Here is a 27476-nt window from a genome sequence, read left to right on the forward strand (position 1 = left end):
GCTACAGAACCCCGGGAAGGTACGATTTGGGGGATAAGAACAAGGGGGGAGAGGGTCAAATGGCAAAAAAGACACATCAGTAGGGCACAAGGAATGTGTGTGCGAAATTTCAGCGCGATTCCTCTGCTCATCTGGGCTGTAGCTCTGTCAAAGAAAGCGAAAACTTTTTTGAACAGCGATTTTCTAACTTAATTCTTCCTCCCCCTGATGGTCCCGGGGATTGTATTTTGGTTTATGACTTCAGGGGCCACTAGAGATCGAGCATACCAAAAATCAACTCCGGTGGTTTTTATGAGGCTGAGATACAGAGGGGTGAAAAACCCAAAAAACCCCAATTAGTTCTGTCGCGTAAACTGTTCTTGGTCGCTTTTATTTTCTCTCGTTATTGGCAGCAGGACGCTCCCGCGTCCCGTGATTTCTACTTAACAATTTGATCATATTTTGTTATTTGAAATTTAAAAATAAAAAAATACTTCGTAATTAATGCGAAATGAAATAAGTAATTAACAATTAGAACCAAATTTCATAGAAATTTGAAACATTTGTTTATCTAATTTCCATTACATCATCTCCAAGCAAATTTTTCACTTCTTGCGCCATTTCTTGTTGCAAATTGTAAGTCTTCGTTCGCAAGTTTGAAATCAGAGGATCAGAGTTGATTAATAAATTGTTAAATACATCCCCATTATTATCCCTATTGTTATTAAACTGATTCTCCGGGTGATTTAATTGAAAGGATTTGCAATAAAAAGTACACAAACTGAAAAATGAAAACATGTTTACTTGTCTTTAATTGTCAATATCTTTTGAATAGGCAGGTTTAGGCAAGAACAGAAACCGGACTACAAAAGCTTAAAATTTCCACAATGTATGGGATGCAATAGTTTTGGTAGTGTTTGTTAGCGATTTTCGTAATTTAAAAGTGTATTCAAAATACTTTGAAAATCATCTCCAAAATTTCCTTATTTTTTAAGATACGTTTTTGGGTTTTTTGTTATTTATTAAGGGCGCGCAAAGCACAGCACATCACAGCATTAAATTCGTTAAGTTCTTAAACAGATTACCTACTGTTTACTAAATTGGTCTACTAATGAAATAGCAAGTTAATTCTTCGAACCCAAGGCATTATCTTAATGTAATAATGTTAAAAACTAGTAAGTTTAGTGGGAATCTGTTCTTAGGTTATCAATGCAACAGTAAAAATGCTATACTAAATGATTTAATTTCCCCCCCAATATCCAAAATTACTATAAGGTTGTTCCACTGAGCGCCGGTAGAAACCTCCATAATTTTGCCTTATTGGGATGGCTGAGCAACCGAAAGCTCCTTTTTGTTATCGACAAGAAATTCTTTGCAGCCATAAAACATTTGCATGCAGCATTTTTCAGAATTTGTTCTTTAAGATCTGTAGTAGGGCAAACACTAGTAATTAACAGAAAAGTTGAAAAAATAGTTAATCAGGTTCTGAATATAACTTAACTAATGTCAATGCTTCATTTATAACTAAGGCCTGGACTCCACATGTGCGGAAAACCGACTGAAACCGAATGCGGAATCGGAAAAACAGGTTTTTTCCGTTTCTGCCCGACGGAAACGCGACCGAATCGAGAGTAGAAAAATTTCAACTTTCCTGCTTCCGCCAGCGGATTCCGCATTCAAACAGCCAATAGGAGCTCGGCTTCAGATTGTAAACATTAGCAATGGCGGCCACCGAAGTTGAACGTATGGCTGTATCGCTGTATCATCAATTTTTTTAATGGAAGAATTAAAGAAATATTTTTGCTGTTATTAACAACGAGAAGAAAGTAGCAATAAGATGCGCTATCCTTGGGACAAAATGTGGCATTTGCGGTAAGTGGAATTTTTGTTGAACTCTTATCATAACTTTGTAATGTTATGAATGTGTGCATAATTTCATTTAATTGTATCAAACATTCACTTTTCGCAGCTCCAGAAGCACAGAAAAAGGATATAAAGAGAAAAAAACAATAGAGGGAATCTTTATCAGATGAATTGGTGGATGATGAGTTTAATACTGGCCTGGACTTATACTTCTACGAAAGTACAAGGTTAGTTCTTTCATTTTGGATTTTGAGGAATACTACCCTCCTTTTTGCTTAATACATGTATTGATAGCCGTTTGTTTGATCATTCTTTTTGTTTATTTGAGTTTTAAATCATGTAATGACGCCATAGTTTTGATATTTTACCTTTTTGAAAAGTTAATCTTCTGTACTCGATCACCGTAATGTACTAAAATAATGCTTACCTTCTAAATGTTGCGTTAGGTAGGTCATACTTTGTTATGGTGTATTTTGTTAGCATATTGATAAAGCCAGAGAATAACAAACTTTTTCTTTTGAAGGAGTATAATTTTCTCACCACTCTGAAATCATTATTTATTGTATTGTATTACAATATGTATATTTATGTGTACAGAGTTTGACAGATAAAACATATTTGCTAATTTGTATGATTTTGTAGTAAAAACTTGAAAAGTGTACAGTTAAAAGGTTTTCACTTAATATTTGCTTATTGAAATAAGCACAAATGAAACTTTTAGATCTAGAAAAAAAAAAAAAAAAAAAATAAGTACTCTATTTCTCATAGTTTATGGTAAAGCTCAATGGCATTCTGATAGATTTTGTTTTTAAGAAGTTTAACAACGTTTTTTTAGTCACTTGTGCGATAAATCCTGGGTGATAACCATTGGTGTTCCCATAGGGTACAAGGGCGCCCATATAGGGGGGTAAGGGGGGCTCAAGCCCCCTCCCCTTTGAAATTAGAACTTCCCTGCTTTTAGTACTTTTTTCTTTGCAAAAATGTGAAAAACGTTCTCCAGCCGTTAATGAATAAGTTATTAAAAACGTCAAAGTTTAATATCTCTAATATGCACTAAAATCAGTTTCTATAGGGTAAATATCCTGCTAAAACATGGAGAAAAAATTTGAGCCCCCCCTACAATTTAGCATATGGGCGCCCTTTATAGGGTATACTGTCAAACATTTTTTTACAAAAATAGCGTATACCCTCAAACTTCTAAAATTTTCACATTATGACTTATTATGTATATGATCACATACATTTATTGTGCATAATGGATTACTGGGAGTATACCCCAAGAAAAATTGATGGGAACATCACTGATGATACCAGTGTCCAAGATTTGTCATATTCCTGAATGAGGTTATTTAAAGGATGTTTTTTTCTTGTTAGTTTTTTTTCTTGAAGTAAAGTATTTGAAGTTAGATGAGATATTGTGTACTTGGGGTCACCGAAAACCAAGGCAGGATCCTAGTTTGACCGACCCCCCAACTCCTTGTAAAATTTATTAAGCACACTACCAATGATTCTAAGCTGGCCCACTTGTTTCCGACTGGGTTGAGATGACCTCTTGTCAGCCCTGTGAATACCTTACATTTTGTCCATCATAGATGTTCTTTTTTTTTTAACAGTCACAAATTGCTTATTAAGCTCCCTTGACCGAGGTTGATGTTGCACTGATTTTTCTGATTATCATGACAACGAGAATAAGTCTAGCTCGTTTCGTACTTTATTAGGTAGACAAATTTTTGTCGCCACAATTTCTCATTACAAATTGTTTGCATTCATACAAAGCTAAACTTAAGATTTTTGGACCTGAGCCTCTACAAAGTCAAGCGGGATCAAACCTGGGTGGTGAGTTCTATATGCCCTACTCATGCACACAGACATGCCTACACACATTCACGTTTGCACACATACACATTTGCACACATACACGTCTGCACACATAAACGTTTGCACACATACACGTCTGCACACATACACATCTGCACACACACACACACCTACACAAATAAACATCTGCACACACACACACACACTTGTGATTGCAAAAAACATTATTTGAATTCAAGATGTGAAAAATTAAGTGCGCCTTCATTTTTTTTCCCTGACCTCAAACCTGTGCACCTTCGTTTTATAAATTTACTTATTTTTTTTTTTTTTTGCCTTTTTGGTAGTCAAGGTTTGCCCCTTCTTGGTAGACCCAGCATAGGCGTGCACACTTGGGTCACCAGGAGTACCGTGATACCCCCATCAGCACATAGAAATGAAAGTTAATATAAAAGTGGCTAAAATTTTATAGTTTTAGGCACATTAATTTCTTGCCACATACGCTTTAAAAATAAATGCAGTTTCAACTTCTTAGTACAGTGGTACCATCATTACTGAAACCCTCTGCACGCCCATAAGACCCAGTCCGCCCCTGCTCATTAGTTCATGCTCATTTTTGAAAGCCCAAGCCCGGTTGATATTTCTCATATCAGAATTCGAGCCCGAGGAAAACTTCTTGCATCAAAAACTTAACCCGCAAGTGCCCAACATGATTGTCAGCTATTATTTTAGATCAACAAGATATGGGTACTTAGATTGCAACAGCACAGTTGGTTTGAATTTTTTTTTCTTTTTTTTTGAGCAATCATGATTGCTTATTGTTCTCATTTGACTGTTTTGATGTCCTATCATTTTATTTTCTCACCGCCACACTCTGCAGCATCACCCGTCGACCGGGTCCTCACGATGCTGCTCCTACAGCCAAAGCCGCCTCCAGGTTGCATCCATGTCCCACAAACACACACACAGTCACATACACACAACTACCCACACACTCATGCATGCACACAGACACAAACACATATGCCTACACACACATACACATACCCCCCCCCCCCCCCACACACATACACACAACTACCCACACACTCATGCCTGCACACAGACACAAACACACATGCCTACACACACACATACCCTCCACACACAAACACACACGCTTACATATACACACACACTCGTGATTGCGAAAAACATAATATGAATTCAAGATGACAAAATTCAAATTAATTTTTTTTTTTACTTTTAATAAAGAATATTTTTTTAAAAATTTCTTGAAATGCTCTACTTCAGATGCATTACTATTTCATACTTTGTAACAGTAATACAAAACATACTATAAATATCTGTTAATTTTCTGTTTTAATTTTTGTTAACTTTACACATGAGGCAGAGGCACTGCAAAAGGAGGGGGGGGGGGGGTTCAGGGTAAAGACATATCTTAAAGGGCCTTGGCTAGGAAATTTTTGCAGATCTTTAAACAGCAGTTTTTATGCATTTAAGGACTGTTTCGACAAAAAAAATATCCCTCTGGCAGGAATTCTGACAGAGCTAGTGATGTGAGGCAAATATCAATTCAAACATTTAAAGAAGTAAAAAGGATTAAGGTCATTAAAAGAAACTATTATCACGTTCTTCAAATTCCAACTGAATAAAATGCTATTTTTCACAACATATAATTATTTCTGTTTACTTTGTATTTGTATGGAGATTGACGATTGAATATTTTACTATGAGTTCAAGCCTAAATCTGTGTTACATTCTAGAGCCCTAGCCTGGCCTAAGCCCGGCTCATCTCTATTATTACTTCAAACACATGCCTACACCAGGGGTGCCCACTTAGGGGAGGTCTTGACGCAGACTGCGCCATTTAAGTTTTTAGGGGTGTTTGAGGGGTATTTTTCTTATTTGGGGGGCTCTTGCTTTTTGGGGGTTCCGCCTTTGCCCTTCGGGGGTGGGCACTCCTGCCTACACACATGCACACCTGCATACACACATGCCTACACATAGGCAGGCACACACGCCTACACACACACACACACTCGGGATTGCGGAAAACATAATTTAAATACATGATGTAAAAATTCAAAAAATTATCATGCAAAATTATATGTACGTGTATGAATTAGAAATTTAAAATCCTTTTTTAATGCAAATTTTATTTCAAGAGTTAGCATTTAGTTCCTTCTATGCCCTCCCCCTCCTTTCTCAAAGTGAGGGGTTCAGTATTTCCCAACTTCTGAATCGTATGCTCTTTCTTGTCTGCATAACTCCAACCAATTAGGCACTGTTTTGTTCAATGCCACAAATTGAAAATTACAATTAGTCACAATGTCAAAATTTGGAGTTAAATAAACAAATTGGTTTTTGGAAAACAAAAGCAATTATAATGTAAGCATCAAGTAGCAAAAGCAATAATTCTAGGTTTTTAATTTCCCCCTTTTTTTTTCCTACAAAATTTTATAATTGAAAAATTCATTTGCATTCTGGCCTGTGAGAATCATTTTCATATGCGGTGCGACCCTCTGGTAGAAGGTGGGTGCTACTGATCTGAGGCTGTTTAAAAATCACTGTGAAGAATATATTTTTATACTAATGTTGCATTATTGCAACATTTGCTGCCTTATATTGCAATGCTAGCCGTCTGCCGTGGGTGGATGTACATCTCCATTTCCTTAAAGTATTCTACCCTCGATGGTGTCATTCAGGAGATTTGTCCCGTATTGCCTACGTCCTCTTAAGTTAGCAAAAGCTTTATATAAGTATATTTCTCAATCCACCATTGTTCAAACCAGGCATTAATGGGGAGAAGCCAGCCACTTAAGGGTGCTCTTCACTGAGAGTATGAAAGCTTCGGATCCAATGCTAACCTACGGGGAAAGTTAAAGGTTATTTTACAAAATTCCTTTGAAGTTTTCGGGTCAATTTTTTTTCTGAGTATTTTTCAAGCCTATGTCTGTGTATTTTAGTTTTTACTTTTTTGATACGTCCATTCTTCGATTTTTTAAAATTCGAGAAAAAATGAATTTCTTCGAAGACGAGGTACTGTTGGACCTTTCGCTCTGTAAAAAAGCTGCAAATCGTGCTATCGAAATTTTAAGAACGCCCCAACACGCAAAATATTTCCAGCTCTCTTTTGAGACTAAGTTTGAAATGATGCGACCATTTCTAAAAAAATATCGGAGTTCCAACCATCTGAAATATTTTCGAAAAAGCTCAATTTCTCTACTAAGCCACGCCTTTCACTGGTTCCTCCTTTCTTGAGGGGAAAAACCCGGTGAGGTGTATAAGATTTACAATCATTAGCGCAAACGACCGTTTCCATTTACTACTCCCCTCTTTTCCGGAGGCATTTTTCAATGAAGGAATGAATGAGTGCTTTTGAAAGTGAATCCATATGCTTGGAAACATCTTCACGATTTGATTTGTGTTTAGAAAGGATATAGTTTTTAAAGAGTGCTTCTGAGATAATTCTTGTGAATTCTTGTGCTAAATGACCTCCTGAATCCAAATATGACCACTTTTTCCCATTCACACGTCCCGCTTTTTTGGAAATGTCGTCCGCAATTTTTTTCAGTTTTTGTGTTTCATAGCCATTATTTTTATTTGGAGGGGAAGGGATCGATATATTATACATTAATACTTTTCTGAGGGGCTAGAGAGGGGCTGCGTTTGTACGCAAGAACATATGGAGGAAATTGGTTAACTCATGGGGGGTATTACCACTTATTATGTTTTTAAAATCATCAAAATCCATCCTTTTTTCTAAGGGTTTGTTTTACAATTTTTTCTCTTATTTTTTGGCATGAAACCAGAGTATAGGACTCACACCTATAAACCCTATATCCGAATAAAAAAAATTTCACGTTGTAAATTTAAAAAAAGGAAGTATCGCATTTTGCGTGAAGTTGCATCGCAGACCTTCAGTGAAGAACCTTTCCGTGTTATTCAAATTAATTCACGGATATTATTAAGATTAAAATTATCTTAAGTATGCTTATAATATAGCATTAATGAATATTTCTATTTCTGGGGATGCACTACCCCCATTACTTTTCACTACATCAAGAAGGCATAAACAATGGAGCTGGTGCATCCAAAGAAAGATAAATATGTATATTAATGCTACTTTATAAGCAAATTTAAGGATGCTTTTCACTGAGAGTCTGAAAGCCTACGGATCCAATGTTAACCTGCGGGGAAAGTTGGATGAAGGTTTTACAAATTCCTTTGAAGTTTTCATGTAAATTTTTTTCCGAGTATTTTTCAAGCCTCTATCCGTGTTGTGTACTTTTTGCTTTTTTGAAATATCCATTCTTTGATTGTTTAAAACTCGAGAAAAAATGAATTTCGTTGAAAGAGGTGGTAGGTACTGTTTGACATTTTGCTCCATAAAAAATCTGGCAAAATATTTCAGCACTCTTTTGAGACTTTGTTCGAAATAGTGCGACCATTTCTAAAAAAAAAAAACGGGGTCCAAAACCGTATTCTAGATATTTACTAGATATTTGGAATCTATTTTTGTCTATATTATACTATGTTACTGCAAATGTAAACGCATAAAATGCTTTCCACAGCTCAACAAACAGTTTTGAAAATAATTTCTCGAGCCAAACTCGTAAAAAATTCTTTACAAGGTATGTACACATTGATCATGTAATTCATAATACAGTGAAATCCAGTAACAATGAACTTCAAAATCGGGACTGAAAACTTATTTGGTTGAAACGGGTGTTTCGTTATACTGATATACGTTGTAACAGGATTTCACTGAATTTTTCTTTTGAAAACTTTCTAAGGAGAAAAATGATACATACCTGCATTTCTTTAAAGCATGAATGAGTATAAAAAAATTGTTTTAAAGCAGGGGTGGGTTCCCAGGGTCGTGACCCCAAATGGGGTCGTGTAGCGTTTCTTATTCGGTCGAAACGTTATTCCTACCACAGTATAGTTGGGGGTGGATCGAATCTAACATAGCAGTTTTGTAATGTAAGATCTACGTAGCTTTCACAATGTTGCCAGGTTAGGTCCACACCTAGCGATACTTTACTGACATGTAGGCTACGGGATCACAGGTCCTTCCGAACTCCCCGTTTCCTAACATAATTGAAGAACCTGAAATTGTGTTTTTGGCGTTTCAAGTTCAAAAATTTGCTGGTGGAAGATCACAGGACCTCATACTTACTTCCAAATACTACCAGAGTTCGTCTAAAAGTGCATTTTGAAAATTTTATTTTCGTGAAAATTAAAAGGCATAGCCCCCAAACAGAGGGCTTGGGAAAATAGGGAGTATTTCTGAGTAAATAGTATGCTTACGATAAAGCTCATGTTAATTAAATATAGAAATGGTTCCCTCTCCTAAACAAGAAGCTAAATCCTTTCTCTCGCTGTATTTACATATTATTAGGAATTAGGAGTCAATAGAATAGAAAATGTGGGATCTCAAAAAAGATTTTTGTTCTATACGAATGAAAATTACTTGATAATCATTTGATTAGAACATTCATTTTATTCTGTGACTGAAGACACGATACGATAATTTTTCGGCACAGAAGTGCGTAACACAGAACTTAAAAACAAAAAGTTTGTCTTGATTTCTTTTTCTTTTTAAATTGTGAACCCTTACTTGTACTTATAATTGCTTTCCTAAATGCAAGCTGTTCATTTTCATTTTTGTTTTAACTTTATGTATTTCCTGCAAATCTGTTTCTTGCCCTTTTTTTATTTTTTATTATTGATTCATTAAATGCAAGATGCATGAAAACGAGGCAGAGCGATAAAAACTGTAAAATCTGGCAGAGCGAGGCGTTGAGATTTTTTTTCACCTAAGTATTTCGAGGCTTTTTTTTTTTTTTTTTTCAGGCAGATATACATGTAGGTAATATTTTCGTGCCTCCTGAGAAAAAGGACAACCCTTAATATTTATTATGACAACTAACGAGGATCAGACACTGACAAGACTTATTAGGAAATTTTAATAAAAACTCAATGTGTTGAAGTAGAAGCATTATATACACTATATGACCAAAAGCATTGGGACACTTTCAAAAATTCACATTTTTAGGGATTTCTCAAGAAATAATAGACCAATTGCTCTATAATTTGCTTCGCATAAAATGTATACTCTAGTTGTCATTTTCCAATAGAAATTAAGTCTGCTATTCATTTAGGGGACCGACAACAAATTGAGGAAAAAAGTTTTTTGATCATTTTTCATTGCAAATTGCTGGGAATAAGCTATAATTTTCAGAAATGAGTTAAAAATCTATCAAAAACTTATTTTCATATTTTTGTGAAAATATCTCTTATACCCATGGAAATATAAGCATTTCTTCCGAAAATGCAAAAAAATTTTTGACGGTTTTCGCCTCATATTACGCAGAGCATTTCGTCAAACGTTACTAAACTTTTAGAATATTTGACAGCATTTTAGAGAAACATAATAATAAAATTTGAAGTTAAAATATTGAAAATTTGATGAAATATGAACAATTAAAGCTATTAATTTTTCACTGCGCATGCACGAAAGATAGCAATTTATAACGTTCATAATTCAAAGCTCAGATACATCCTACAATCCATGAAAAAAATTTCACCGCAATTTCTTTAAATTTTAAAAAGTTATCAGCGATCTAATGAGCTGAATTTCTATAATTCTAGGATAGGCGACGAATGGTAAGGGATTGTTAGCAAACTGGCAACACTTTCCTGCTATCGTTACAGAGTGATTCATGATAAGAACGGATTATTTGTTGCTGGTCCCCTAAATGAATAGCAGACTTAATTGTTATTGGATTTGACGTCTGGAGTATACTTTTCATGAGAAAAAAAATTACAGAGCAGAGAGCAATTGGTCTTTTATTTCTCAAGAAATCCGTAAAATTGTGAATTTTTGAAAGTGTCCCAATACTTCTGGTCATATAGTGTATGTAATACCTCATGTATTTTGCCGAATTTAGTAACTGGGAATCTGAAACTCTAAAAGTGCTAGGTTTAGTTTTATTCCAAAATTTCAACGCAAGATAGTTTTCAAACATTGAGAGTGGGGGAAGGAGTGATTTTTGCCTTTGAGCTTGGAGCAGGGTGAGCACCCCTGCATACAAACAAAGATCACAGAAAAATCTTTAATTTTTCAAATTCAGGAAAACCTTATCCGTAGCCGTCCGCGACTTTGCCGTTGTTATGCTCAATTTAAAAGAACTTTCACCATAACAACCCCTTGAGAAATGCTATCGTAGCCTTCTCATCTACATATAAAATTAGATAAATAAATAAATATTTTTTCAAAAAGAAAAGGATTCAAAGATAAAGATTAGGGGAATTTTCTGGTCACCAGTGGTGAGAAAAGGCAATTATAGTAGCCACATTTTTTTCTATTCGCCACTGCATTTGTAAAACAGGTAACTAACCAACAAAGTAGTATTTAATTTAGCACTAAAATATAAATATTATCAGTTCAAATAAAGGTTAATGTAACTAATTAGTGGCATTAATGTTTATTGTACAATCAAGTATTAACTATGCAAAGAGGATCTAGTTTCACTTTTTAAGAAGAATGTTTTCTGGCAACTCGGATAGGGTTGGGGAGAGTGGCAAACAGGCAGAGGAAGCGAAAAAATTTCGCCAACCGATAACTAGTTAGTCTCCAGTTTTATTCGGCACTCGATTTTTCAAATATATTAAGTAGGATCATCCATTTTTAAAGAATATTTTTTGGTTAGAATTTGGAGTTCATTTCGTTAAAATTCAGTGTGGTCATGCGGGCTATCTTTTTTTTCCTTCCTTTTTTGAAATCATCAATTTTCAATAACGAACATTTTTCTAAAAATAAAACGAATTTATGAATTTATTTATTGCAAATATTCATTCATTCGTTAATTTTTCCTAGATGAGATCTGAAACCGTATTAATGGGGGAAAAAATCTTTGTTTCAAAATTAATTTTAGCGCGAATACAAATAAATTAATATCACAAGTAGGATTGCAAAATGCGCGGCAATGTAAAATTTCGCGCCTTTTACATTGAGTTATTTTTCTTTTACTTATGTAGTCAAGACTCAAGAGGGAAAGAACTAGAATTTCCTTGGAAGGGTCTAAAAAGCTGCGGTTTCATTTCGCCGACAGCTATACCTCCCTTGACTTGCACAGCAGGGGGAGCGTCCGGTCTGTCCCCCTGCATAATGTGACAGGTCACATGATCCACACTTTCATCGGTCACCGTTCGTTCTATTGGCTGTTGAAGTGTCAATCATTTCACTGATGTACACTGCTTTCGTTTAAAGAAAAGGCCCATTTTCAAGCGAGATCGTTTTTCTTCCCCACTGAAGAGCAGCCTTAAGACCCCTTTTGGTTGAGCTTTGGTGCTCCCCCAAGTTGAAAAAATAAATACTCTCATCAACATAGGGTTTCCAGAAGGTAATGATTGAAGAGTTTGATGTCCGTGTTCACTAATGGTGTCTGGGGCACATTTAATGTTTTCATAGTCAATGTCCTCCAAGTTCCTATTCCAAATCCTTTCCTCTGGGGCTGCTGGATCAGGGGTTGCTCGACTCCTGCTCTGAATAAAAAATCAGAGCGCTCTTCAGAACCCTATCCTACCGGTTAACTGTTTTTCTTTGGAGTGTTTAGGAAATCCAAATAGCCTATATTATTATTAGAAAATAATTTGAAACTTGAATATCAAGTGTGTAGTGCCTCAAAGCAGTCTATGATGAATATTTTGAGTACAAAATAGATGATATGATTGGCAGAGTTATATATAAGTATTAATTATTAAATCATTTAAGAGAACAAGATCATTAAAGGAAAATAGTTTAACTGAACATTTTCTATACTATAGCTCTTATTAATGTTTGTGTATGTGACACCCTCCAAAAAGATTTTTGCTTTGGCAAAACTATCTTTCAAAGAAATGATTATTCAAATCAAGAAGTATTAAAAACTACCTACTTTGATCAATAAAGCAACTAAACCTAAATTACATGACAAAAATGAGCTTTGTAACCAATTATTGAAAACTTATTAGTAAGTATATTCTTATAGGTTGTTCAGTTGAATCAAATTTCAAATATTATATAAATAATCTGAAAACTAACCCTCCATTAAAGATTAGATTCAAATGAGAATTTTAGCTTTTTTCAACATCCCTTGAGCTGCAATGATTGTCTCTACTGCTCACTGCTCAGTTATATACTTATGTGTTGTGTGTGCTGCATATTTGTTTGTTTGTTTCTTTTTTTTTAAATTAATGTCACAATGAAGACCCCAGCGCTATTCAATAAACATCACAGATTAAAAATAGAAGGGTGTTGTTCCTGAGAAAGTGTGAGGCCTTAAAAAAGAGGAGAAGACTATCTTTGGCCTTTATGAATGACCACCTCCATAATAAAAACATAGCTCTTTGATGGGGATAAACCCTTATGAACTGGTTGTGGGTCTGTGTATACATATGTTGTTGTACCTTTGCTTTGACGCTAGGAAAGAGTTTACCCCAAAAGAAAATTTTCTGTTTGTACCATTGATCCTACCAAGGATCTACATCAGGCTCTACTGCTTCAGTTACCTGATTTGTGTGTAAACAAATTTATTTTATATTTCAGATCGAGCAAACACATTAAAAGAAGGATTGGCGGATTAATGCTGATGTAGGAATGACTTCAGTAGAACTGCCATTTTGCTGTCAAGAAAGCAAAGGAGAATTTTTAGTTAAAGATGATCTCATTTCAAGAATTTTCTAGTTAAATGTAAATTTATTTCAAGGAGAAAAAAAATATAAAAGCAATGTCTGACATTGAACTTTTAATACAGCAGAATAAATTGAATTAAAATATGTAAATAAGTGGAGCATCCTTATATATTATTTCTGTAGCCTGTTTTTGGTTTCTACGCCAGATTTTCCTCAATTCTTGATCGATTTCTTTGATTTACGCCTTATTTTAAAGCTTATGGTGCTGGCTACTGACGAAAAATAGACCCACGGTCTAAAAATGGTTTTTCTCAGCCGAAAAACCTGTTTTAAAGAACCAGAATGAGGCTTTCGGTTAAACTTATAACTTTAATTTGCGCTATGACCGACAGAGCTGAATAGCTTGATCGGCAGAGCGTTCTCTTCGTAACCAGGAGAATGCGTGTTCGGGCCCACGTCCGGACAATCTGCAACAAAAAATTAGAGAAATATCGCGCAGTACATGAACACTTAAGTGAATAACAACTATGAAGGAATAAGATGAATGAGAAGGAAACGCTAATTGCTGATATGAAAACTTGAAGTGACTTTGTGCTAAATTACTTCGGAATTGTGAGTTTTTTTTTTTTTTTTTTTTTTAAGCTTTGGCTCTGGTAAGAAAATTAAAGCATAATGTAAGCGAAAATATAAGTAACAGGTTTAAGATTTCAGACTACAATAGAAATGTTTTTTGTTCAGAAAAAAATAATAAATCGTATATTGAAATATAGATTCTTCTAATGAGTTTTTGACTCTTTGTACAAATAAAAAAATTACTACCTCAATTTGAAGGGTAAAATATATATTTTTTCTTCTTTTTGCAAAAAAACAAATAGCTTATCACATTTTTACTACATTCGAAAAGCTACGCTTAAAAAAGAGCATAGTTCAATTTATTTTGTATTTTAACCGTGCTGTTAAATGATGAACACGTGCTGCCATCTAAGTCATAACGGTTCAAGCAGCCTGCGGTAACAAATTGCAAAAATTTTCAAGAATAAAAAAAATGTTTCTTCAATATCTTATCTTATATATTATTCCCTTCTCATTTTAAAACTTATCAGGCTGGCTAATGAAGAAAAATAGACTTACGGTCGAAAAATCAAGTTTTCAAAAACGCCCTTTGCTGTTTCAAAACCTTGATGCTGCCTGTAGTTCTTATGCATTTTTTAAAAGCAAAGTTCTAATGCAGTTTTCCATTTTTTACGTCGCTTTCGGCAAAAAAAAAAAGCCTGTTTGTGTGTTCATATTTTAATAAAGCTTAAAAGCACTGGACTTAGTTCGGTTAAATTGATAAGTTTTTTTCGGTAGAGCGTTCAGCTGTAAACTATCTGAACTTCGGGTAAGTTTGGGCTGTCGGAAAGAATTTCAAATTTATATTAGTATTACGCATTACATGTACTCATAACATACAAACGTAATAAAATAAATGCAGTGGGAATGCTACTTGGTGTTTCGACTCCTTTATGCAGGCTACAGTTATCATTCGGATAAGTTGACTGTTAATCGAAGAGTGTTCTTCCTTTTTTTTAAAGCTTTGACTACATCCAGACCACTCAGCATAATGAAAGCATAAACAAGTATTAGATTTACCTAAAGGAAATTCTTTCTGTGCAGAAAAACATTTTCATTGTATGCTGAAATGTAGATGTTTCTAATAGCAGTGTTCGACCTTTTGTACAAATGAAAAAATACTACGCCAAATTAAAACTACGAGTTTCACCCAGTAAACCTTTAATTTTTTATTCGCGCGAATACGATATAAAGCATTAAAATTATTATCGACTTCATTAGCAAGAAATCATTTTCTACTCCTCTGCTTTCTGCTGAAAAAAAATACATTTTGTCTACGTTCGAAAAATTACAGTTAAAAAACGGATTCAGTTCAACTGGTTTTGGTTTTGAATTTTAAGTGTTCGATTAAAAGAGAAACATGTGCTGGCATTTAAACCGTAACTGTTAAAGCAACCTTCTATGTGAAATAGTTCAATATTCAAAGATAAAAACACTTATTTTCAATCTAATTTATTACTTCTCTAGAATGTTCGTTTCAATTGCTACGTGAGATCTTCGTCATCCTTTAATCAAATTCCATGCTTTTCGAATAATTTTAAATCGTATCATGCTGGTTAATGACAAAACATAGAAGCATGATCTTATTATTACTATTATTATTTTTTTTTTGGCAAAAAGGTTTTTTTGCTGTTTTTTACTACGCATTCCTTCAAGGAATAGCTTTCGAAAAGGAAGGCGCAATTGCTAGGTTTGTTGGGGAGTCGGGCTGTTAATCAGAAAGGCGCCAATTCGAATCCGTGCCAATAAATATCTCTTTAATATTTCTTTTTTTCCCGTCAGATGCTCACATGGGCAGGACTGTATTTGCCACAACCTGTTTTTTTACATGCACAATTATTGCTTTTTCACGAGTCACTACTCAGCCACACTTTTAATGATATTTATGTTTGAATTGAAAATATGTACGACCAAAAGGTGAGCGATGATCAAATTATCACAACGTTGTATTTAACGAGGTTTTGTTACTGATGTCTTTAAATTACATGCCTTCTCTTCTGCGCTTACTTTTTTTTCGGTTCTTCCTTTGAAATTCTTAAAGACCGAAATACCTTATGAAACGATTCGAAGCACAGTGCGGAGTTCCGCACGGGTCGACTAGTTTTAAATAAAAAAAATATTTATTTGTGTGTTATTTTGATTCACTGATGTGTGAAATATTAGTGAACTTAGTAAAAATGCAAGCTTTGAATGCTTAAAATGCTTTTGATTAGAATTTAAAATATTTAAATAAATTAAACATAATGAGATTTAGTGAACAATGAAAATTCAGAACAATATATTAAAATTCTGGAATTTTTTAGAACATTTAATTCAAATAAAATGTTAACAAAACGTTCTGTAAAACCAGCAAAATGCTAGTATCTTTTGTTACTATGTTTTATCTTAACATCAATGAAATATGAATGGATAATATCAACATTTGAGGTGTAATTAGCTATTCAACCGACTGTGGTTTCCTGAAAATCTAGGCATCATATATTTTTTTACTTTAGTTTGTTACATTCTTATATATTCTTTATAAAATCCCTCCCCCCCCTCTTCAGGCCCATAAACTTCTTTAGGAAGATAAAACACCAAAATTTCACTATTTTTGGCTGATTCTTATAGTTAAAATTCCATATTACTCTCTTAGAAAAACAATAGTTTTTCCTTAATGAAATATTAAATCAAATTAAAATATTGAAATATGAATGAATAATTGAATCTATTATTGTTTGTTATCCAAAAAGGGAAGAAATAATATACATCATGTGTAATCTTAATTTTTCATGATTTTTAATTTTTCTTACCCACACTGAATGGCTTTGTTTGGAGATTTATTCAAGTAAATATTTATTCATTCACCTTGTTTTTTTTTCTTTTGGCTCCAGCAACGTCAAATTCACGAAATCTAAGCTCATCATAAAAACAGCTACAGTGGATCGTTCATAAATGGGTAGAATTCACCTTCAGCTTTTTTATCAAAGTAGCTTGAAAGCCTAGTTTTTTTCCCCGTTCTTGCAGTATCTTCCTCAGCCACTTAGAATGCTTCCCCCCCCCCCTTTTTTTATTCCATTCTATTTTATTTCTGTATTTTGCAGCGATCAAATTTAAAAAATGTAATTCGCCACGGCAATCTCTTCATCTTGATCATCCATTTTTCCCGCTGATACCAAAACAAAAAGCTGAACGTCCAGAAGCCACCTGCAGCCGCGTTGTCTTTTCTGCTCTGAAAACCACCCTTTGCGCGGAAAAACGACTGAATCGGAAATTCCGTTTATGCCGACGCTTTCTGTTTTCCGCGCATGTGGAGTCCTCAGAGTGATCTGCAGCTAGTTTGAAATTTTGATGACCCTCAAATACATAAAAAAAAATGAACCGAACTTATTCCTTGAATTCTTCTTGCTGTTAATTGCTTGTTATGGAATACTGCATAATATTCAACATCTTAATTTCTGTATTTTGTTAATATCCTAAGGCAAAAAAAAATCTATGTTATAAAAAATTGTATTTTGTTTTTTTACAGTGGCAAATATTAATCTGAAGTTTCGGAGCTGATTACCACAAAATCATCTGAACCAGCAAAACTTCAGATGAATCCTCTGAAGGGCACAGGTTAGTCATTCCTTCCAAGTACATGTTCCCCGAGTGAATATGTTTATCTGTTACACTCAGTCTACATTACTGCCGTGGGCAGGTAAACGGCACTATCAGCAGAAATAAGTTTTTTCGAGACATTTAAAGTAACGTGTTTTGGATTCCATACTAACAATAGAAAAGTGTCGGAACTAGACGCCTTATTCAAACTTTTTTTTTCATCGAAAACCAAATAAGCAAGCTTGCACAATAAACAACAAAAGTGCAAAAAAATTGAAAAACGAAAAATTTGCAAGTTCAATTACCATAACTAGTCCCAAAAAACTAGTTCTATTATCGCAAACCCACTTGTCTAAAGTCTAATGACAAGTTCATGATTACGAACGAGATATCTCGTCTTTCAAACTTCCTTATGTCAATGTGCGCTAAAAATAAAATATCTTGACGTCTGCATAGGTTTTCTAATTCATATTGTTGCGCAGAATATCCAGATAATGTTTTTCCAATTCTTGAATTTGTCATAGTCCGTATTATTACATTTTCAAAACATTTCTAAACGGTGAGTCAAAGGCGGGTGATTACCGAAATGAATTTATTCATCCCCATTATTCAACAAGAAAAGTATTCTTTCATATCTTGATTCAAGATTTTATACTAATCAAAATTGTCTGTTCAAACAAATTTCGTTCAGATAGCCTGGGAGAAATAAAATTGTAAACAAGATTTGAGCATTAACTTATCTAAAGCATTTACTTCAGAGGGCCGTAAAATGAATAAATCATTAACCTTCCATGGATTTCTTTGTATTTCTGTAAGAGTGATTCTCTTTCTTGAATCCTATGAATGTATCAGTAACTACAATATTTTACATGATTAAAATATACATGTAACTTTGTACCGGATCCAAAAAACGCACACATTCTCTTTCTGAATTGGCTATGACAGTTGCAATTGTTGTAGTAGAGAAAAGTTTCTAAAATCAAAATAATGGCAATTAATGGGGGAGACATCCATTTAATAAGAATATTCAAATGCTCACCACTTATGTTCAAAGCATGTTGACAACACTGACCGATAGAATCCATTTTTTTTAAATGTTGCTTGATTAAAATTTCCCTGCTTCAACGCCCTCACAGAAATAAAATCTAAACGCCAATTGAAATGGTTAAAAAGTTTGATTCTACCCCGCTGTTTTGCATTTAAAGCTGTGACTGCCGACAGTTAGACACTTTTATTAAATAGCTAGTTCCCACATTTGTTCAGAATATTTTGATCTTACCGAGGATCCACACAAATAGTGTAATAATGAAAAAGGCTTAAATAGGTGGTTATCGAAAGAGCATGTTGAGACATTTTTTAAATTTTTTTTCGCTCAAAAATTAGTTGCCTCCGTGTTTCCATTATCGAGATATAAATTCTTAAAAACTGCCGAAATTTCAAGAAAAGCGCCAAAATTTAAAGAATTGGCGGGAAACTAAAAGTACACCCGATTAAAATTTTGACCTCATATTTCGATAACGGGGACACGAAGGCAAGTAATTTATGCATCCGGAATCCTGTTTTACTATTATCTTTCAATTGGTATTTATTTATGTTTTTCATTATCACACAAACGTAACGTTACCTGGTTAGAAACTTTCCTGTATTACATAATTAGCAGCGTTATAGTTAAAGTTAACCCAGCGTTATAGTTAAGCCCATTGTTTTTTTACACATGTTTTGCTTCGAGACATGAGCATCATCAGGTATCAGGACCCTCGATAGCATGCTAAGGTAGTTGTAGCTACCAAGAAGCAGGTATTTCAGCTACAATAAGAGCTCCACAACTTCCTATTCGTTTAAGGCTATTCCAGACTGACGTTCGATAATAAGCATGAAACTGCATTATGTTGATGTCGTAGGTGAGTGCCGAGTGGTTTGGTATGAAATTGTAATAAACTGTAGAGCACAAAACCAATTACAAGACAGTGTTTAAAATCTTTGCTGTAATCTTTAGTTGTGGAAAGTGTTTGTCGGCAACAAATTCATTTTTTTTTCTTTCAAGAGTTGTGTGCTTTTTAAGATCAAGCTTAGTATCTTCTTTGCTGTGTTGTTATGAGAAATAATTGAGGAAGTGAGAAGCAAAGGGATGTAAGTGGACATTTTCAAGTTGAGTAAAACGCGTTTAAAGATAACGTCTTACGTAGGGTTTCATTGATTTTTTTTTCTAACTCATGCTGTACAGCAGAACCTATCCAGGCTACTAGTACTATCTCTTGCTCCAAGACTGAGGAGAGGTTTACCTACCATTTGTACTGGTTACCTCAAAATTTTGAAGTGATATCTTCTTATGATTGGGTAAACCGATTTGTGCGCGTAACGGGGTAAATTTAATTGTAATATAGAATGCTAGGAACGCGGGATATGCGTAGCCACGGTGGCTCGACCCGAAGACGCGGACGTCGCGAACCGCATCGCGATCCAGGGGGCGTAGGTTCGAGTAAGCCATTTTCCAAATCTCGAGGACACTTTTCGGAGAAAACCCTAAACGTTGCTAAAAATGATTTGTAAAAAAAAGCAATATACATACGTATCATTGTCATATTTTTCTTATAAATTAACCAATAATCCTTACATATTATTTCTGAAGCCTGTGTTTTGTTCCTACGCGAGATCTTCCTTATTTCTTGATCAATTTCTTTGATTTACCTCTCATTTTACAGCTTATCATGCAAGCTAATGACGAAAAACACACCCACGTTCTAAAATTTTTTCTGGTTTTTTTTTTTTTTTTTTTTTTTTTTTGTTAAAAAATCAGTTTTAAAGCATCGGATTGAGCTTTTCGGTTAATTTTATAAGTTTAACTTGTGCTATGACTATTGTGCGATGAGATTATGTCAACGAAGTTATCGCACCAATGACTAATTTAATTAGTGCCCTTTTGAGTTGCAGAGTGTAGTTGGAATCCTTTTCAGACAACAATACCTGTGGTTGAAATTATGTCTTTTTATTTCCTCCATGGTTATAAAATACATTGACATCCTTGGCGAGCTATTTACATATGAATTATAAAATTACAAAATAAGTTCTCTCGAAGCATAGATAATTTAGTAAAACACGCAAAACCATTATTTGTAAATTTGCAATATGACAAATGAAGAGTCATCTATGCAATCGAGGTTTCAGTTATTTGAACTTAAGGTTTGCAGGTAAAGTTTACAGTTATAAAATGCCTAATACCGTCGAGAGCATGACGGTAAACAGCCGACTTGGCTGACCATGAAATTAAAATACGGCGCCTTAAAAGAGAGAGAAAAACTGAGCTACCGAAGCAACATATATAGCCATTCAGAGTCTTTTGCATTAATTACAAGACATGCATTTGAGATGCGCATTTCCCGATGTTAGAACGGCGGCCAATCAAATGAAAAAGGATCTTAGTCATTTCATGACGTAAGGCACGCACGTGTCTAAGATCGGGAAATACGGTATGGCTTGACCACGAAAAGAAGGCGGATGACCTTGAAGCTAAAACATCATTTGTATTATTTGTAGTAGGTCGTTTGTAGTTATTTTGGTATAAATAGGATTTGCGAGACCACGCCTCTTACTATTCGGTGCTTTCTGGCAGATTCTACCTATTACCTATGATACAAACGACGTTTCGCTTCAAGGTCATCCGCCTTCTTTTCGTGGTCAAGCTTTACAAACATTGAAATTAGCATTTGTGACTTCGCAAGATAAAAGAAAATAGGGATTTAGTTAAAGCCAAATATATCAAAATAAACGTAAATAATTTGTAATATTATTTGGAATTCCCAACACTGCCCGCCTCTTGCAAAGCACAATGTATTAAAACATTACAAACACTTTTTTTTTTCAAATGTAATTAAGCTTTTAAAAATGTGATAGCATGACATCAGAAATAGGTTGAAGCTTCACAAGTCCTTTTAGCTCCAGAAAGTCATGACCAGTAGGTATACGAGAAAATGGAAGATACGATTCAAAAATACATATGAACAAGTACACAAATTTCATTTTCAAAGATAAAGTAATTACATTTGTTCAAGAAAAGTTTTGTTTCTAGTAAAATTTGCCAAGAAACACTCAAGTGTTGTTGGACTTTGAAATTTTTAAACCAAAAAGGTTTTCAAAAAAGAATTTAATTTTACTTTATTTAAAGGTTTCGTGAAAAGATCCGCAAAATTTTGTTTCGTATTAACGTAATTTAAATCAAACAAATTTTCATCAATTAAATTTCTCACGAAATGTAATTTTATATAAATATGCTTAGTTCTACAGTTCTCTATCGAAGAATTTAAAAAGTTAATTGCAGCTTGATTGTCACAGAGTAATTTGAAATTGGGTTTCAAGTTGATTAACTTTAAATTTACAATTTCATTTAAAATGCGAACAATCCAGATAAGCTCTTTCGCTGCCTCTGTTAACGACACATACTCCGCTTCCATAATGGATAAACTGACGCATTTTTGCTTGAATGTTTTCCAAATGATGGGAGATTTGTCGATAAAAAAAATCATACCACCGATTGAAGTTTTTGTCATCGCGATTTGCAGCGAAGTCTGCGTCGCTGAAACATTCAATTTTTAAATCGGAAACATTCGATAAACAGAGTTTTAACGAGCTTGTATAGCTTAAATACCCGAGTAATTCAAGTAGAACATTCCAATGCATAAGTCCTGGATTCGATTGAAATTGAGACAAGATATTTACCGCGTAACTTAAATCCGGCCGTGTTCTACTCGCAACAAAAGCAATACAGCCCAAAATGTTACGATAGGGAAATTTAGAAACTATTTCAATCTCTTCTTTTGAATCCGGACATTGGGTTTTTGAAAGGAATGTGCCAACTCCTATAGGCAATGAAACAATTGGAAAATTGAAATAGGGTAGGTGGGGGTAAAGCCCCGCGCGGGGTAAAAACCCGCACCGACTTTTTTACCTGATAGCCTTGGAGTGAGAAGTTTAGTTTTAGGTGGTAGGTTTGTCCTAGTAAAATCAATTGTGTCATGAAAATGTGTCCTTCCCAGGCAATCCAGACACGAGAAAAAGGGGTAAATCTGTTTTTTACCACTTTGATCCAACTTTTCTAAAGTATTATTTGAACATTGGAAAATGTAGGATTTGAAAAGAATAATCAAGGAGAAACACGTTGATACTGTTACGTTAAAGCTTCACCTTTGAGTAAAAATAGTTATTCTAATGTCTGTTTGAAAACAACAGGGGGCGTTTTTCTTAAAGTGCCAAAATGGGGAAAATCCCCGCAGATGTTTTGGGGCAAATCCCCGCATCTCCAAAAGTGTGGAGATTTGCTCCATTGCGCTTAAAATTTTAATTTTTGAAATTTTATTGACATTTTTGTTTAGCATGTGTTTTGTGCAGTTTATTCTACTTTAATAAAAACTGTCGGTGGACATTTATTTATAAAGATTTAAATTGGATAGGATTTTTATGTATAAAACCTTACGTCTATTTAAAATCAAATATGTTTCCAATAATATAATATAATTTCCTTTTTTTGTTCATTTACCTTACGTATGATTTTCTGTCCCAGAACTTATAAAAGAAAACAATTTGAAACCATGAGAAATGTTAAGCTTAATGAAGCACTTAATTGTCACCGTTTCTGCGTTTTGTATGGTAGACATTAAAAATCGGTTCAAATAGATCGAATGAAGAAATCTCTGAAAAATGAAACAAAAGTGTGGGATTTCAAATAAGAAAGATTTCTCTTCACTTTTATTAACAGTGCTGGGAAAAACCGAAAGCTTATTCCTGCGCAATGTGGCCAAGATAACTCCAATATGCCAAGAAGGAGAAGGCTACATAAAAGGTTTTTTTATTAAAAAAATATTTTAGTTGCTAGGAAATTTACTGAAACACAAAGTCATTCATTGTAAATGAAGACATAAATTTAAAAAATGTCGTAACCTCTCAAGACAGAATGATTTCACAATACAATAACAGTTTTAAGAGACTAAACTGGGTGAACTATATGCTACGTAGGTACCTATAGTTGCAGTAAAACTAACCTGGCAGCTTCGCGTCGTAATGCTGTAATAAGAATCAAGAGAGTCTTCATTATGCAGCCAGGTTAGGTTCGTCCCAACTAGGGTAGGTGAGGGTAAAGCCCCGCAGTTTACAGTTTTTGTAACATTGTGGTTAATAAAGAGAAGAATTTCTCGCTATTTCAAATTAAAATCGTAGAATGGTTTGTTAGCTATTGCATCTCCTAATTCTAGCTCAGTCTGATCATTAATTACGGAGAAATTTCTAAATGAACCGAAAAAAAATTATTGCGGGGTTTTACCTCACAAAATGGGGTAAAGTCCCGCATTGAAGGGGTAAAGCACCGCAATGCAGATCTTTACCCCATTCAAGATAATTATGGATAAAAAAGGATGACTGCATGAAAAACACACCTGATATAACTCTTTATAACGTTCTTCATTGAATTAGATTTTTAAAGTTGTACTTTCATGTCTTTATTTAAGTTATCGAATAAAGTGAAAAGTCTCATTCTGACTCTTTTCTGTTTTTCTATTTTTGGATTCATTGGCTTTTTGGCCTGTTTTCTTCTTCTTTTCTTCTCTTTTTTTTTTTTTTTTTGACATTGGTGTTGTGAAAGTTAACTTATGTCGTTTTGACTCCATATCATGCTCTTTTCTGTTTTTCGCACTCCTTTCCTCTCCCTTTCCCACAACAAGCTGTTCTTTTTCCATGGCTTTTCCCATTCGTCCTATTGGACCGCTTCGAAGCAATTGGGGGTTCTTTCTTTTTCTTGCATAGGTAAAATAGGGAGGGATGTTGTGCTGAAGAGGGTTCATGGCACACGCCGCAGTACTCAGCTGCAACAGTTTTGGCAACATTCTTCTTTTCCTTAGGAGCAGCGAGTAGAGAAATTTGTTTGGTATCCGTCTGCAGACCAGTTTCGCCCATGTTAAATATTTGGTTGGAGCTGAACTTTCACTTTTTTAACGCGAATTCTATAAACTGTCAAAATATTGTGAGAGCTAAACCCTATTTGAAACCCATGGCTCTGGCTACGCTGGTTTTGATTAGAAATCGCAGAGACAATCTATTTCTCTTCATTAACTCACTTGCAAAATCCCTAACAGCAAGTTGGGATTGAACACAAAATTGAGGTTTTATTTAGTTTTCCTATGCATACTAATAAGGAAGAAACCTCGGAGATTTTAGAGTGAGATCAAAAAACCGCCGATAGATAGCAATACAAAAATTTACCAAATCTTTCTTTCTTTCTTGCTCTGCAGTAAAGGTTACTCTAAATCTTCCAAGTTTCTCACTTCCCCGTTTCTTCAGTCAATTCCAGCTAGTTCTTTCATTGAACCCAATTTTAACGGCTGCTATGCGAATAGATGAGCATTCTTCTATTAATCTAAGTGCTTCATTGAGTTAAACCTCCGTTATTGCTCTTAAATATATTTTCCTTTTGTACGTCGTGGAGTAAATTGCAAAAATTAAAAATATGTTTTAACTGAAACGAGCGTAAAAAATGTTATTAAAAAATAAAATACCCATATAATCCTACCCACATTAAAATTTGTTAGCAAATACGAACAAACGAATTTTTTTTTTTTTTTAATGAAAATAATTGCCCAAATCACATTCTAAAAAAAAAAAAAAAAGAAATAGGGGAAAACTGGCAATTTTGGGTCAAGTACGAATCTCCGCACTTTTGTAGCTGCGGGGATTTACCACAAAACTCCTGCGGTGATTTACCCCATTTAGCCACTTTCTGGAAAAACCGCCGCCATGTTGTTTTAGAAAACCCCCAAGGAAATTATTTCAACCCGAAAGTAAAGCTTAAATTCAGCAGTACCATCAAGGAATTCGCCGATTCTTTTCCTCAAATCCCGCAGTTTGTACTGCTTAAATAATGTAACAGAAAAGTTACATGTAAGTAGTAGAAAATTGACTTTCCTCATTTTCTTACCTTGAGAGTAACTCACCGAGTCAAACTTTCGTGGAACAATTAGTTTCAATGAGACAAAACTATCACCTGATGGTCAACTTTTTACTCGATTGAGATCAGTTCGAAAACTCGGTGCGGGTTTTTACCCCACGCGGGGCTTTACCCCCACCTACCCTACACTGCAAAAAATAATTGTTGTTTTTATAGTAATATACTACTTTTTCCTACAGTTTAATACTGCTCTGCCAAATAACAGAGAAAAACTGTAAACATATTTTAGATTGCGCAAAACGATGCGCAAAAGGTGTTTCTTTCATACGGGAACAGAAACTAATGAATTCAAGATATTGGCAGCCATGTTTTTTGATGATTCGGGTGGGCTGAGGCAGGATTGCTCAATTGTAATCCAAGTTAAAGGTAAGTGCTGGTTATATTATTCATTCCCTTTTCCTCATAATATAGTTTTCTTTATCATCGAGAATGTATGTAAAATAACAGTTTATTTTGAAATTGCAATTCGTATCCCAATATTCGTTGATGCTGACTTTGCAATTTCTTATAGTTGCTAAGTTGTAGCGATTGCTTTCTAGCAAAAATCCGAGTAGTTGTTGTGATTCTGAATATTTTACTGCACGTGTGATAGTTTTTAAACATTTTCTGAAACTCAAATTTTATTTAAAAATAAATCAATTCCTTTCTTGATCGTATTTAAAGTTATTAGAACATTAAACTTTGTGTACGATTACATTTTGTGTTATATACTATGTCCGTACTTAAAATTTAAATTTTTATGTTCTCTAGTGAATTTTTAGCATATCGCGATTGACTTTTTTCTTCTGTTTTTTTTTTCTTTCTTATGTTCAGTTTTAAATTCTTTAACATTTTGCATTTAACCATTTTATTGAAAAACTTTACGTTATAGCGTCAGTAGATTTTATATTCTGTACATAATTCAATAAATAAAATAACAACGTGACAGAGAGACATGCAAACAGTATACAATTTACTGATATTTTTTGTTGAAGAATTTGACACTGTGGAAATACAATACTCTGATGTCTAAACGACTCAAAATTCTCTGAAATCTGGAGCCAGCTTTCATACTTATCGGTCGAAAGTAAAATAATAATAATTAAAAAAACCATCAATAAAGAACTCAAAAAAAAAAAAACTTAAAAAATAAGCATCTTAAAATACAAACACGAAATCTTTGTGTTTTAAAAGTTTTATATTTGCGTCAGCAGGAAATTAAAGTTTTACTTCAGGAAAATTGCACTAGTACCATTGAAACTTGTGAACGTAAAAATAATTTTAGAAACTATATTTAAAGGCACTCGATTGGAGGTCACGGGAAGTCTCTATGACCTCCCCAAAAATGCCATATTGGGAAAATTTTGTCTGGCTATTCGGCAAATTTGGGGACCTAATTGTAATGTTGCAATTTTTAAATGCTCGAATGTCCAAATTTCATTAGATACTATACTTAATTGTGCGTACTTAATGTTTGCATTCACCAGTATTTTATTAATCGGCAAATATTTAAGTTCCATTTGGCAAATAGAGATTATACGCCTTTCCAACATATTTAAGTTCAGGCCGTGCCTGGCTATATTTTACAATTTTCAGCTTTTCATTTCTGATCTGGCAGTGTTTCGTTCTCGTCAAAATTACAGCTTTTAAATTTAAAGTAGAATATTTACATTATTATGCATTGTTTCTCATATTTTATTCGCTTTGAAAGACATGCTCATTTAGAAAAGTAGATGCTCGAGAACTACAGTAGAATTTGAAACTCTTATAACCTTGAAACTCATCAGTTTCCTTACATTTTAACTTTTAGAACACTTTGAGTCATAAATTTTGGCATCAACATGTTCAGGAGGAAGACAAAAAGTATATTATAAATAATGAAAAGTGTGATTCTGTTCTTCACTGTCTTTCACTGCTTATCAAAAGTAAAAATATGTCAGATTGTTATCCGTGTAAAATGAAAAAATCGGAGAATTTC

The 27476-nt window shown here is 34.2% G+C and overlaps 1 pseudogene; it reads left to right on the forward strand.

Annotated features, from left to right (window-relative positions):
• The window catches only part of LOC129218826 (apolipoprotein D-like), an 82257-nt pseudogene that overhangs the window by 26838 nt on the left and 27943 nt on the right, over positions 1 to 27476 (forward strand).

Source organism: Uloborus diversus, chromosome 3 (genome assembly GCF_026930045.1).
Source record: "Uloborus diversus isolate 005 chromosome 3, Udiv.v.3.1, whole genome shotgun sequence".
Lineage (NCBI taxonomy): Eukaryota > Metazoa > Arthropoda > Arachnida > Araneae > Uloboridae > Uloborus > Uloborus diversus.